Raw genomic sequence first — 15132 nt, forward strand, 5'->3', positions numbered from 1 at the left:
TTCAAGCGAACTTGCTGTAAGCCCATCCGAAAAGACCTGGTGGCGCCGTATGATAAGATAGAACTAGTGGAACCTCTCGAGAAAAAAGCGCACTGAGGATACTGTAAGGGATGGTATTGAGATTAGTGTCCTATTCAGTAGCAGATGTTGTCGTATAAGTTGACTTTATTGCGTCCAAATTGAGTCCCGTCAGCCTCTCCTCAATTTCTTTTCCATGAATAAGTCAAAAACAAAGAAAAATTGTCAGAAAATTAAGGGCACATTAGCCGAACTGAGGTTCTCAACTTTAAGATATGGACATTAACTTCGAAAATTTTAAAGATGAAGTTTAAAAAAGTTGAAAAAGCTAAACCTTAAGTAAATTTCAAGGAAAAAGCTTCAGAAAAATGAGGACCAGATCACATGAAATCGATAGCTATCGAGAAAATGATCGAAGCGAATTTGATCACAGTACAACATATGTAGTTTCACGTGAATATGGATGATACACGTATTTTCCGTGTGTACACGTCTTTTTTCTGGAATAATGCACTTTCTGTTTTATTTCATGCTATTTCACACTCATATGAAGTCATCACTGATCAGGTGGTATGTGATCGAGTGGATATTTTTGAAGAACGTGATGATATAGAACAAAGTACGATCAACGGACTCGAAGCTTCGACTCCTCTGATCGATCAATAAATTGTGCTTTAAAATTACACTTAAATGAATTTTAACTCGCACGTGACTGGAGGAAAAATCGGATAGAAATTTCGAATGAATCAATTGTTTCCGGTGAGAAGTTAAATGATCCTACTGTGAAACTAAGTAAAAAAAATGAAATTAATAATAATAATAATAATAATAATAATAATAATAATAATAATAATAATAATAATAATAATAATAATAATAATAATAATAATAATAATAATGAAATAATGAGTTTTATTTACCTGAAAAATTGGATTTTTTTAACTGCTGCGTATTTACATACGCTCCAATCTTTTTTCTCCAGCATTTTTTTCCTTTCTTTCTTTCTCTTTGTACTCCAATTTCTCACGTTTCCCTTCGACAAATAAATTCGACAAAAATTGGCCTAAATAGCCCGATGTACGGAAAAAATGTCGATAAATTCTGATTATGCAACCACCATTTTAGAAGAATGAGTCACCGAGGCTATCATCACTTAATTAGTTGTTATTTCAACAAATTTAATTGTGAACAGGTCTAGATTCCCCTCTTACACGAAAAACCCCGGAAAAAATGATGCATTAAAGATTGCAAAGAGTTTTTCTCAAAAGGATTGACTAACTTTTTCCCGCCTTGAGGTTTTGGTTTCTAGTGTTAGAATCGGGAAATGTAACAAATTAATAATGACAGCTCATGAAAATGTTTTTGATGTCGTTTCACTCATTTGCGCTCAGGAAAAAAAAAGACTAGAAAAGACCTAGAACTCAAGTCAAACAATGAATAACAACATAAGTGACTATTTGTATATATTTGCAGTCTCTTAAAGCAAACAATACTGACGTGTGTAGAAAAACGTATTCTTTTGCAGAGCAAAGATATTCTAGTTATGCAATCAGCGCACGTTTATTACATTGACGGACGGATGTGTCAACGGCAGCAATACCGTATACCGTGTGTCAAAAAATCAGAAAAAAAAGGGTGTTATCAAATAAGCACATGATCCTGAACGGAAGGAAAGGAAGCCTTAGAAATGAATTCAGAGAGATTCGTAGTTATCGTGAATTTCTCATACAAATTTAAAAACTGAACCTGGAAACACTGATCTTTCTCACCGTTCTTCTTTTAGAACTATGTAGAGTGATTTTCTCAAGAAATTTAAAAACTAAATCTAGGATCTTCTTCTTTTCCACGAGAACATTCAGAAAAAAAAAGAACAACTCTTTTCGAAAACACATCAAACACCAAAAACTACCATTTCGAAGAGTTAGCACCAAGTTATACCGTTTTTTTTTGTTGAATTCTAGCTTACCGTATGTTCGGCATGAAATTAATTGATTGTTAAGTAATAATTATATTATTACAGTGATATCCACTATATTCACATGCCTGGTACAACCCAAACAGCGCTGAAAAATTTAGTAAGCTGGCCCGTGGGCGGCTTCGTGGAAAGAATTCTGCAAACGTCAGCAAAATATCCGCAAAGGTTACAACGTTGTGCAATTTGGAGCAATTTTCGTTCAAGAGTTTTGCAATATGAAACCGAATGACGATGAGTGGCGGAACGGCTGAGGCTGAGAACAAAATTCGTATGAAACTCCGAATGTCTCTTTCGTGACATGGAAAAAAAAACTCCCCTGCAAAATGCAAAACAAGTTGCCCGTGCCTCCAATAAAAAGAACTCCACTTACTGACTAACAAATCGAACCGTAATCTCAAAAAATAACACGGAAAAATCCGGAAATTCCACAGAATTTTTTCTTTGCGATGCAATTAATTTAATTTTCTAATTTTAATGTTGCTAATCTTACAATTAACTGAGTGCTCATATTTTTCCATTCTAAGCACATCCGACAAACTTTTGCTATTTTTATGCGACTTTTTCTAGCTTCTGTCAATTATCGTTAATGGAATGCGCATAATGGATGCAATAAAAGTTAGATGTAAGCCATCAAAAAAAAACGTCATTAAAAATATGTGCGTTGAGTGCTAAATCCACTAATCCTTGGCACGATCCGAAAGAAATGCAAATCCTTAGAATACATCTTTTGTGGTTCTTTGCTCATTAATTCAAAGTGCCTCGCCTCAAATGATTTTTCCTTTTGTGGACGACGGAAAAAAAACGGAGACAAGCTGCTGTCAAGGGCACGAGACTCTCGGGGGGTTGCGCAACGGGGCCTCTCGAGCGCTCCGAGAGGACCTTCCACTCGTGGTGTTCTTGACACGAGATTGGATAGGATCGGTGAGAGATTGTAGATAAGGGGGACTTGCACTGCATCCACCTACATATAATCATCAAAGAATGGAATGCAGCCACGGATTTGCGGTCGCTTTTCCGGAAAATATGAGAAAAAATCGCACACATACACAAAATCGTTGATTAAATTAGTCGCAGTCCCCTCAAGAATGTGTTTCACTTCATTTGAACCATATTATGACAACGGTGATAATTTTACAACGATTATTTTTAGAGTTTTTAAATAAAATCGTACTCTTCCATTGAAATATCTACTTCCGTATAGAAAAGTCTTCCTTACTCTGAATGAATCAATTATGTGAACATCCATTGAAACATCTATTTGAATAGAAAAAAGCCCCTCTCATCTATCCTTTCTTTTTTTTCTCCTTTTCCTTTTTTTTCTCTAAGTTCAAATGAATCAAATCAACACAGGATCTTAGAGAAGCATTTCAGCTAAGTTCCATAAAACCTCCATAATGCCTCCGTCTAGAAATTTCATCAAAAAATGGATTGTGAAGAAGAAATCCGTCTTCTATTAGAGCTAAACCAAGTCTAAACGTCGCTTTTATGACGCCACACTTTAAAACTGAACACTCTTTAACTTCGAAATCTGTCCCAATAACCTTAGCGAAAGAAAATTTAGCCCTAAAACAAAGCTCAAGCCCTGTCGTCCCTGTTTGCATGACCTAAATTGTGTGACCGTATTAGGATACTCAAAAGTGTACTAATAAATATTGGTTACTAGGATAAATAACAAATACAAGTAAACAAATAAATGGAGGAAAAAATATATAGAACAGTAAATATACGTAACCTATGGGAGTATTACCAAAAAGAGAAAATATGCAAGATTTCTAGAGCAAAGAAAAAAAAGTTGTAATGATTGTTAGTGAAGAACCAGGAGAATTAATGTAGTTTAAGGTCAGCGAGAAAACCGCGAAAAGAATGAGAAACTAGAAAATCTTAATGTAACCACTTAAAGGAAAATTTTAATGTGTGCTACAATTAAATAAATAGACGAGTGCGAAGAAGCAGTAGGAGAATGGGCATAAATTCGTGTGAACAGGTGGATGGTGGCGCTGAAAAGCCAATTACTGAATGAATGGAGAAATAAGGAAAGGGGGAGCAATAATCGAGGGAAATGAATAGTTGAATTGATAGGAAAAACAATTTCATCAATAAATTGAATGCGGAATTCCCTTATTGAACCCGAATTAAGATGTTTTATTCGGATAAAGCGGAAATGTTATTTGAGATTCAGTTGATTGTTTTTGCGCTACATTTTTTTGTCACGAAAACATAAACAAAAAACAACTTTTCCCCTTATTTTCACTCATTTCATTTGTCTTTAAACGTCTTTGAACTGGGAAATTCATCGAAAAATCCTCCTTTATAAGCAGTGCAGCAGAGTTTCGTAAGACTTCGTCGAAAACTCATTTTTTCTGTTTGAGGGAAGGAGGTTTTATTTCTAATATGATTTAATAAGTGGTCTTCAATATTTTCTTACTTAATCGTCCAGGAAAATATGTTTAAGTCGACCGCTTTTCAACAAATTTGTGAGATCCTGCGCTTACGGATAGGATGAGTACAGTATATGGACGGTTAATGATCGTTTCTCAAAACGATCTCAACTTTTCCGAAGTGCCAGCAGTGCCCTAGCAGGTGTTTACGCTTTGAACGGTATCCTCAAACCCTCGCACTGTTCACCATCATCAGTGACCCTAGTAAACAGCGGCAAATTCCCTCAGATAGCTATCGCTCACATATTTATGGAAGTTGGTCGGCGTTACCGAGAAAGTGCTGATTCTACACGATGCGAAAGTGCGATAACATCTTCACTCCGATGAAAAGACTGCGCAATACATAGAGAGTACGAAGAAAGCGAGAGTCTCGTTCTCGAGATAGTGTGTGTCGGTGAATCAAACGGGTATATACAATCGAGTTATCCTTGCGAATCCGATACCCTCGATACGAATGATAGACAGTAAAGTAATAGTAAGTGATCTGATCCGTTAGGTCAGTTTTTTATGAGTCGAGTCTTATATGTCTGACGTGAATCTGCTCTCGGCATAAACACATAGTCGATGTTTATCGCTGCAAATGATGTGCGTATACGCATAATTTCTCCTCCGATGGTCTTTTATTACATTGGTATACTGTATTGATGCTGATAGCTACATTTAAGTGAATTTCTTTTTCTACAAACAAGAATCATCCATGTGAAATCTTAAAGACTTTCGAGTAACAACAATGTAAAAAAAGTAACCGCTGGGTATAACCCTACAGTAATTCGCTATTTCTTTTAAAATCCTATTTTTGAAAAATGTGAACTCAACAAATTCGCTTATTTTCCATTTAATTAGATCAGAGATTCGGAAAGAGCACTTTTTTCCAGGGGAACAATTATCCTATTATTCAAAAATGTATCAATGAAACTGAAATTCTATCGGTTTATTAGAGCGTTTCAATCGTTTATCGAAGGATCTTTTTTTTTTGGAGAAAAATTTCATATTTCACCTATCAAATGTATAGTTCTTAGCGATCGTAACATGTTGTAATGTAATATGAAACGTAACACTATCAGCTGCTAGCTGTCTTTTGAAGACAGCACTATTTCCAGTTCTTTGTTCGGTTAAGAACTTCGGTGAAAAAAAAATCACTCCTCTCACATTCCCCCCGTTTTTTTTTTGCTGTGCCGGGCGCTTAAATTACTCCATTCTTAGGTGGAGTGGGAAAAAAGGCAATATCTTTGAATTGCTTCTCGTTTCAGAATCGTCCAGAACGATCTATAATGTGGTGGGCAAGAAAGAAAAAAAAAAGAAAAGAAAAAACTACCATTAATCATTGCCATTTTCACGATGTAATGGATTTTACATTCTCTAAATTTATTATATCTCTCGATTTACTACAATAGATTTGCGTAGATTCCGTTCTCTGGTACAGTCTATTAGTACACGTCGTTAACTGACGACGTCGTAATGCCGCCATCGTGGCGGCGAGAACGATCGGCCGGCCCGTTCGTTGTTGATGTCGACGTTGAGAACTCGTTTCAACGAGCACATATATATATATATATATATATATATATATATATATATATATATATATATATATATATATATATATATCCGGATACGGTGATGGATGGCGTAGGTAGAAAAAAAAACACCTAAAAATTGAAAAAAACTCAAAAAAAATAACGGTTCGAAGGAGAAAAACATGCACAATATGAACATTCTTGGGAACTTGCGGGACTTTTCTGTTTAATTGTAGCTCGGACAACTGCAGAAACGTTTGCATATGTTTTTAGGATTATCTATTTGTTTAGAATTTAAGCAACAACCAAGATTGTTAACAAACTTTATTACGGCTAACATTTCGGCATTGTCGCCTTAGCTTTCTTGTATTAAATGGATTGAACGTTTCATGCAAACCCAGTTAAACCATGGGCTAACGAGGAAAATGATGGATAGAGTGTAGAATTCTGGTGGGCGATGACGACGGTACTTAAAAGAACACAAAAAATGCAAGAAACTACTTGAATATTTATATTTCTTTTTGCAGCAATATTTTAACGTTTTATTAAATCATGCCCTTTGGGAACAAAGCCTCCATTTGGTCCCGGAAAAGAATTACAAATCCCCACTGGGATATCTACGATTAGCTTAGTAGGATTTGTAGAGATCCCATTTGTTTGTTTGTTGTTTCCCTTTTGTTTGTTTTGTTTGATTTGTTTCAGTGGGGGGATCGTAGAGAAATTCACCTCAAAAGACTCCCGTTCGTACTAGGGAAAATCCCCTTTGAAAATGTTGATGAAACAATTTTCAAAGATAACCAATAACAATAAAATATGAACGAAAAGAGATAGATACAGTGAAACTACGATCAGTAGGATAAAATTCCGAGAGAATTTTGATGTCGTAACTTATTTCCCTAAAAATATTCTATGAGGTTAGGTGAATATTTAAACGGTCTGCACATTTCTCCATTAAACATTCTAAAATTCTTATATATGTAGCAGAAGAATATCGAATGTGATTTCATTTCTCTTCCAAGAGATGAAATGGAAACCATTAAGCACAATGCATTAAAGAGTGAATCGTTAAAGAACCCGCTGTATCGTCTCATCTTCGCACGTTCTCAATGATTTCCAAAACAACGAAATTCTAATAGCGTTTTTAAAGCATAATGGTACCAGGCCTTTCCTTATCTTTTCTCAAATTTCTCCAGTTGGAAAATCCATCAGATACTCAGATCCACAGCGACAGCAAAGATCCATGTGTGAACCCAGCTTAGGCTTATTTAACTCTTTGGATTCACAGCTCCTCTGGTAACCGCATCACGAGAAATTGCGTGTTTTAGCGCGATTTGAAAAAAATTATTAAATGAAAGACATTCAAGACCTTGTATTCTAGTAACGTCTTTTGTTTCTGCTGTTCTAATGCAGCACACGATGAAAATTTTGCCGCAATATCGCAATATAAAAATATTTTAAAAATATCGCAATTTCAAAAACACTGGCCGCCAACTAAGCACTATGCAAAATAAGAATAAGTAGTTTTTTCTTTCTCGAAGAATCAACAATGGCAATTACTAAGGAATTGTCCTACTATGTAAGTGTGTAACTGAGGCATTGTTTATGTTTTTGTTTATTAATCTTTTTTTTTTATATGCAGTTGAGCTAGCATTGCTCATTTAAGCAGTTTTCATCCATATATCTGCACCAGTTCATGGATTTCAAACGGGAAGGCCAGCAGGAATTTGATTCGCGGAGCGCCGCGAAACGGCAAATTACCATCTTACCAACTTTCATCTGTGCTGAACATTACGAAATATAATAGACTTGAAAGCTAATGCATATCGCTGGCTAAATTAGAACTTTTACAGTAACCATTGGTTGGTCCCGATTCGACAGTAATTTCCAAACTCACAATACCAAACGATTCTTAAAAAAATGTCTCATTCTTTCGAAACTTTCAAAGAACGATCTTCAAGAGAGAAACTGTAATATTTTGTAACGTTTGAAACAAAACAATGCTTGTCTGAGACATTTCACAGCGACATTTCACGGCTGAAGAACGCTATGTTTAATCTCGTTTCAACTACAAAATTCGAGAAAATGTAGGAAAATACGAATTGACGGAGCCAGTTTGATTGCAGCTACGTGAAAATAAGGATTTTTACCCGCTTCTAGAATTTCTGATGTTCGACCTCTACTTTTTTCCCTTTTGGGAAAAATCTGAAGAAAAAAACTATCATGAAATTCATGATTATTTCGTAATACATATAGACCTGTCCTTACTTCGGTATTGTTACTGTAACTGTAACGAGAAAAGTGCACTGTAAACCGAATTACTAGCGAAAAATATCGAAAAATTACGTTATCTGCGTAGGTGTATAAAATAAAAATAAATACGAAGTAAAAAAAGACACTGTACGTTCTCCACACAAAAATAATTGTCCTTCCAGAAGAAAAAACGAGGGAATGAAAGGAACTCGACAAAACTCGCATAAAGCAATTTGTGTAATGTGTGTACTACTGGAGGTGATTAATTATAGGAAGAGAAGAATGTAAAAACTTAGAGTCTTTAATCGAAAACAATATCTATTTTCGAAGTTTTGGCTACAAATTCTAGCGCTGCATGATGCCACAAATTCTAAAAAGATTACTACAAATAACTACATATTTGTTGAATTTTAACGGAAGTTATTTTTTTTCAACTTAGAAAAAAATTCAAGGACAGAAAGCGAACTTATGGACCACATTTTTTTTTCTCAAATGTTCACTTCCCCTACGGAACATTCCCGACTCTTTTCTTTTTTGGTTAAAAAAAAACCTTCATCTCCTTTTTACGATGTGTCTTGTCTCATGTACGTCATCTACATATTCCTACATATTCCTACGTATGCAAATGACAGTATGTAAATGAGAAAAGCTTCCGCTATGCTTGCTGACATCTATGCCACAGCTAATTCTGCTTAAATTAACATTCGCATCGCTAGTGAACGAGGCAGGGAGGGAGGGATGGAGAAGGCTAATTGTAATGAGTAACTGCAAGCTTTTTACATTCACTACTATCATTAATTACCCAGCGAAACAAAAATGTGTTCGATGACGTTCGAATTCATCAAAAATTGTTAATTAAGATATCCACGTGAAACGATAACGATCGTGGTAAGAAGGCCGGAAAAAAACCCTCTATTTCTCGTCACGTATGGCACAATAGGTGTCAGTACGGGGGCAGCAATAAAAATTGGAGTGGAGCGATGTGAAAATAACGGCAAAAGATGGAGAGAATAGATGGCGTGCTGCGCTGATAACGCACAATAGATCGTCGACGACGATGGAGTCAACGCGGCGCGCGCGCGTTCTATTTGACGTTAGATGGGGGACCGATGCGACACCACCGCGACACGCCGAGTTTCTCGACGAAGATGAATGCGATGAAAACGTTGGGAGGAAAGAAAAAAAAAGAGAAAAAGAGACCAAGAACAAAAACCGCTACCAATGTTTGGACATACTTCTTGAAACACACAAATATTCTATCTTATTTAACCTGTTTCATTTTTTTTCCAAAAAAAGTGATTGTAGCTAAGAAAATAATTTTATTATCTTCTTATCATTCATTTCGTCGCGGAATTAATCCCACTTCTTACTTTCTTTCGAGTCCTTTACATTCTGTCGGTAGGAGTCCGAAGAATTTCACTCTTACGAACACTCAGATCCATCCATTTCCCCATTGCTAACCTTTCTTTTAGATCACAATCCGGAAAAAATTGGAATATTGAGCTTGATTCAAAGTAAACAACAGTTTCAGAATTTTCTATCGCGATCGAAAAAACGCCTTCTTATTGTAATATGTCCTTTCATGCACAATTTCAATCAAAGTTTAAAAAACCTAAATAATGCTGATATATGTATGTGCATGTACATGCACATTAAATAATATTCCTCATGAAAATCCCAGATTTTTCTTTCTTTGCGTCAGAAATCAAATATACATATGAATTATATATATCGTCGTCATTACGATTTTTTAAATATTAGAACTCTGGATTTTCTCTATGATATATGTAACAGATTTATGACGATAGGAATATATTAACTGCAACCAGGAAGACTTGGATCATGACATTGTTGCTCAGGAAGAAAACTGTTGCTCAGAAAAAAATCCTCATACTGTAGTTCGAAATTATCCTCAAGGAAAATTTCATGGAGAGGTCGGTCACAATTATTGTAATTTACTTTCACGTTAATCAGTCTACAAAACATGCGAAATTAAAGACTGCAATAACTCAAACCTCTGTTGCAAAAAAGGCAAGAAGTCGGAAAAATTAATTGAAGGGGCTTTGACTTGACAAGTGCGACTTTTAAAATTTTTGAATTTCCACAATGGTTTCTTTTCTATTAGAAATGATATGATAACATAATAGAACAACTGTGCGTTCATTTACTATTGTTTTTGCTACTTTTTTTCTACTAATAGTTAGTTTTCATTCCTTCCTTTCAATTTATTAACAAGATATTTATTTATTTTTAAATTTGTAGCCAACAGTTTCACGGGTCCAACAAGGAACAATATTTTCTTTTGGAATGCGTTTTCATACGAAATAAGAAAATCATAATTGCTAAAATTATAAAATTAGAGAATATTAGGATTTTTCAAATGACTTCACATTCAAAATACTTTCACAGTGGACACTGAAGTTGAGAAGTAAAAAAATCAGAATTCCCCAAAAATTTTACCCACACGCATTCCAGAAGAAAATATGGTTCCCTACTGAACCCGTGAAACTTTTGGCTACAAATTTATAAGTGATAGTTTGTTAATAAAATGAAAGGAAGGAATGAAATCCAATTAGTAGTAGGGAACACAATAAATTGTTCAATTACGTTATCGTATCAACTCTAACAAAAAAAAAACGCTACTGCGAAACTTTAAAAATCACAAAAGTCACGCTTATCAAGTCAACGGCCAATCAATTGATTTTTACCGATTTGCAAAAAAAAAAACACTCCCGTCTTTTCAACCAAAGACGAGGTGAAAGGTGTGAAGTAGCAAAAAGCGGAACTGCGAAGAATTCTTTTTTTTCCATCCATTGGACGATGAATCAAGAAATGAAGTTATTTAGAAACTGAAATCTTTACAGGGAAATTCAAACAAATTTCCCTTCCTCTACTATGGAGCTGAAGCTTTTGGAGAAAATTTCCGATCACTAATCACAAAATCACACGAAAGCGAGCATCTCATTGGAGTCGGCTTTCATTACGATCATATTACTTTGAATTTCTTTAAATTTGCGATTTCTTTTTCAAGGGGTCCAGGTAACTTTTTTTCTAAAGTAGAAGAATAGAGTGTGGTAAGCCCAAAATAGCTTTATATTCCCGGCAATAGCTGGCCTAAAATGGTAATTTTCTTTTTTTGCGTCAGCTATGCTTCGCATTGAATCCCCATCCAGTCATCAAATAATATGTGCGAGCATTTCTGTATAATTCCTGCCCACGTATGGACACGGGGGAACGCGGATTTCATGCATTTAATTGATTGCCCATAAACTCGTTCAATTTTCGGAATGAAAAAAGTTGTATGATGGATCATATTATTACCATTTCCCATATTATGATGTATCCACAAAATATGTATTTACATTACTGCGCAGATAAGAATAGTTCTCATGAACGAACTACTTCTTCGTATTTATCGATGACATAATGGAAAGAAACAGGTCGAGAACGTTAATCGAATAGAAACTCGATTGCAGTAAGAGCGGAATCGTCCGATCGTTTTTCAGGGGCTTAAGAATGGTGTATGAGCCCATTAACCGCTTTTTCGAGCTCGGCGTAAAACGACCGTCCGCCGCTCGCGCTACGATGCGATCAGGCGACGACGGGATTGTGTCCGTGACCTTTCGCCAGGTGGCGGGTGTGGATGTGTGTGTGCGGTTGTTTGGGAACGACCAGCCGCATCGATATTATCCAGTCCATCTGTCTCATAAAGTGTGTGTGGAAGACGGTAACTCGCCTGGTGGACACGACGAACTCTGATGTTTGTCGTATCAAATCAACAGGGCGAATGTCATGTGCTTATGAAGTTCTAGGGCGTGAATTTTGCTTATCTGGTTGGTCTCCCCGCGTGATTGTTTGCACAGCTTCTACGGTTATGGCAACGGGGGCCGAAGAAAGAACGAATGCACGTACTCACATGACGAAAAGAATGTGCTTCCCTATGCATTTCTCGGATACTTTCATTTGATAACACACTGGAAACGGTAATGTGAAATTAACCCCTTAAATTGCTTTTATGCTTCTAATCGCGCAAATGGCAAAGTTAGTAAGGCAGCACCGAGCACCAGTGATTGATGGTTAGAAGGAAAAATCAGCTTTCGTTGGTATCACAGCTGTTTTTGCGCTGTTGGTAGGAGTGAGAGAGGGGATCCGGATAAGCGTTACGAAGAAAACAATAAGCTGCCACCATATTTATACACAATTCTTGGCAACCATGATTTAATTCTTTTTCATTCCTCTTCTTCTTTTTCTCTTCTCATTCTTTTCCTTCTATTTTAATAATTTTGATTTTCTTATTTAAATAGATTGTAGGTACGCCAACAATCATAGCGAAGAAGATAAGCGCTAGCCGATGTGTTGTCCTTTGAGTTTCCTTATCGTCTGTATGCTTTCTATAGGGTGATGAGGCGCTTTAGAGGATAAGTCACTTATGGCTCTTAGTTTTAAAGGCTCTAACGAAGGCGGTAACGCCGAAACTGCTTAACTGCTAGTTTATAAAGAAAATTTCAATCTTGGCTAAAGCTGAAGGAAACCGATCAAATAGCGAGGTTTCTTCTGCAATGCATAAAGAAATCTTGACAGAAATCTCCAGAACACAAATCCGTGCTCAAACGGGCATAGACTATTTCTGTTTATACTTTGACTTACTTGTTTTATTGCATTGTACTCCTTTTTCTTACTTATTATCACTGACCTTTGTATTTTTCCACAGATATGAGGGCAAAGGCTAGTGATCATTACCCGACAGGGGATCACGCGGGAAGGGAATAGTGGTGTGACGAAAACCATCAATCACATCAGGAAAAAGGGATGCACGACCGTTGAAGTATATTCATTTTTTTTTTTGAGTGAGGAAGTCAGTTGTGGTCCACCTTCGGGAGATATTTACCCGACAGCTACGGAAGAGTTCACTCATTCGCAGCCGTAATGCAAATATCTTAGACGTTCGAAGAAGTGTGGCGAGAAGATTCCGAAGGTAAATGGATTGGAGTCTTGTTTGTTTTGATACTTTCAACCCGTTGTGACTATGGACTCACCTATTATCGATCCGTAGTGCTTCATTCGGTGTTCTAAAAATTCTTCAAAAAGCAAAATTTCTTCAACAGTCAGGCGACTCTCTACAGATATCATGAAATACAGGCTAAATACTAATGTAGATAATCAAAGAACTCCAATTTCAGATGTATTATATCTCTGGTTCTCGATATAGTCCTCATTTAAAAAAAACTGAAAAATTGGAATTATCCAAGACATCCGAGACGTGACTAGTCGCGCAGACCAGGCTTCGAGTTCAAACAGACGTATTCACTGGAGTTGTTTACAACGATAAATAAATTTTCCAAACTTGACAACATTTGTACTGTATGTTTAAGGGCTTCTATCTTTAAACCTTAATAATCGAGTCAAGAATCGAGCGTAAATCTACAACTCAAATCCCTTATGGAAATTGGGGATACTTTGCGGGACAAGAAAAACATCATAAAAAGGGTTTGCTGCAATTAATATTACTGTAGAAATCGAGAAAATGAAAAGTATGCAGGCGAACATAGAAGTTTATAAAAACAATTTTTAAAGTGTACAGCGTTTTTCTGATTACAATAACAGATTATCGATTAGTCTTCGGTTAGGTAACTATAAGAGTTTTGTTCGAAGCTGACATTTCTCGCTTTGAAAAAAAAACGACAATTCGGGGAATCGTATAGCTGCTCCGATGATACGTCATCAAAGTTTTTATAGTGAAAGTCATTGCTGTCGAGGCAGTTGCACATCGTTTAGGAGTTGTGCCATCTTGTTCCTGGCTCGAATAAAATGTTTTTTTTTTCCCCGTAGTTCTGCATATGTACTTTCGAACGTACTACAACATTAGTCTTCGTATAGCGTTCTAAATAACAATTTGTCCACACAAAACCACACACTTTTTTTTCTGGAACAAGCTATAGTACAAACAAATTTTTCATTTGGTAGTGTTAACGAAATGTCCAACATAACTTCTGGCTGAAGCTGCAATTTCCCGATAGCTTGGGACTACCACCAAATTTCTCACCATCAGAATCAATTGAACAAGTTTTCTTGAATTATGCGTGAACGGATTAAAAAAATAAAATATTATTTTTAGAAATGTGCGTAAATAATCGGTCAACCCAGATCGGACGCATACATTGACGCAGATGTAGGTGGACGGGTCGCTGAAGCGAAGATCAGCACCAAAAATCCGCTTAGCGCCACATGTGTGGTCGTCGCATGACCACAGCTGTCGGTGATCATCGCGGCAAAAATCCTCACGGATTACTTTCCCCTATTTTCGGAATATTTTACGTAATCCAGAAAGTTGGGACCAGGATCGATATGCAAAAAATTCGCAGTGTTTGACGCGAATGTAGATATCAGCGTAAAAGCGTCTCTGGAACTACTTCATTCAAAGATGAATAGAATTTTAGTAATGAATAGATAAATAAAAGATAAACAAAAAAATAGATAAGAAAATAAATAGAAAATAAAAGATGAATCGATACGTAAATAAAGTATTGTTTTACACTGTTAGAACGACCGACGGAAGACTGACACACGACGTGAAGATTCATTTAATTTCCTTTCTTTTCTCCCACAAAAAAAAAACAAGCAAGCAAATGACTGTATTCTGGAAGCGTAATAAATGCACAAATGTCTTTTTTCAAAGAAAAAAAAAACTCCAACGCATAGGATATATCTATTTCAGGGTTAAAAGCGAAAAAAAAAAAAGAAAAAGAAAAGGAAATTACCAACAATACAGCGAGTTTTGGAAACTCTCGCGATCTCAGACATGATGTAAACAGTAATGGATCTAAAAGTGGTTCTCTAATTTCTCGAGAACGAAGACATCAACACTTCAGTACCGGTACTTACAGTGATTACATTCAATTTTTAAACTTTTGTAGTAAGAACATTTTAGGGAAAA

The sequence above is a fragment of the Necator americanus genome, chromosome V (assembly GCF_031761385.1).
Source record: "Necator americanus strain Aroian chromosome V, whole genome shotgun sequence".
Classification (NCBI taxonomy): domain Eukaryota; kingdom Metazoa; phylum Nematoda; class Chromadorea; order Rhabditida; family Ancylostomatidae; genus Necator; species Necator americanus.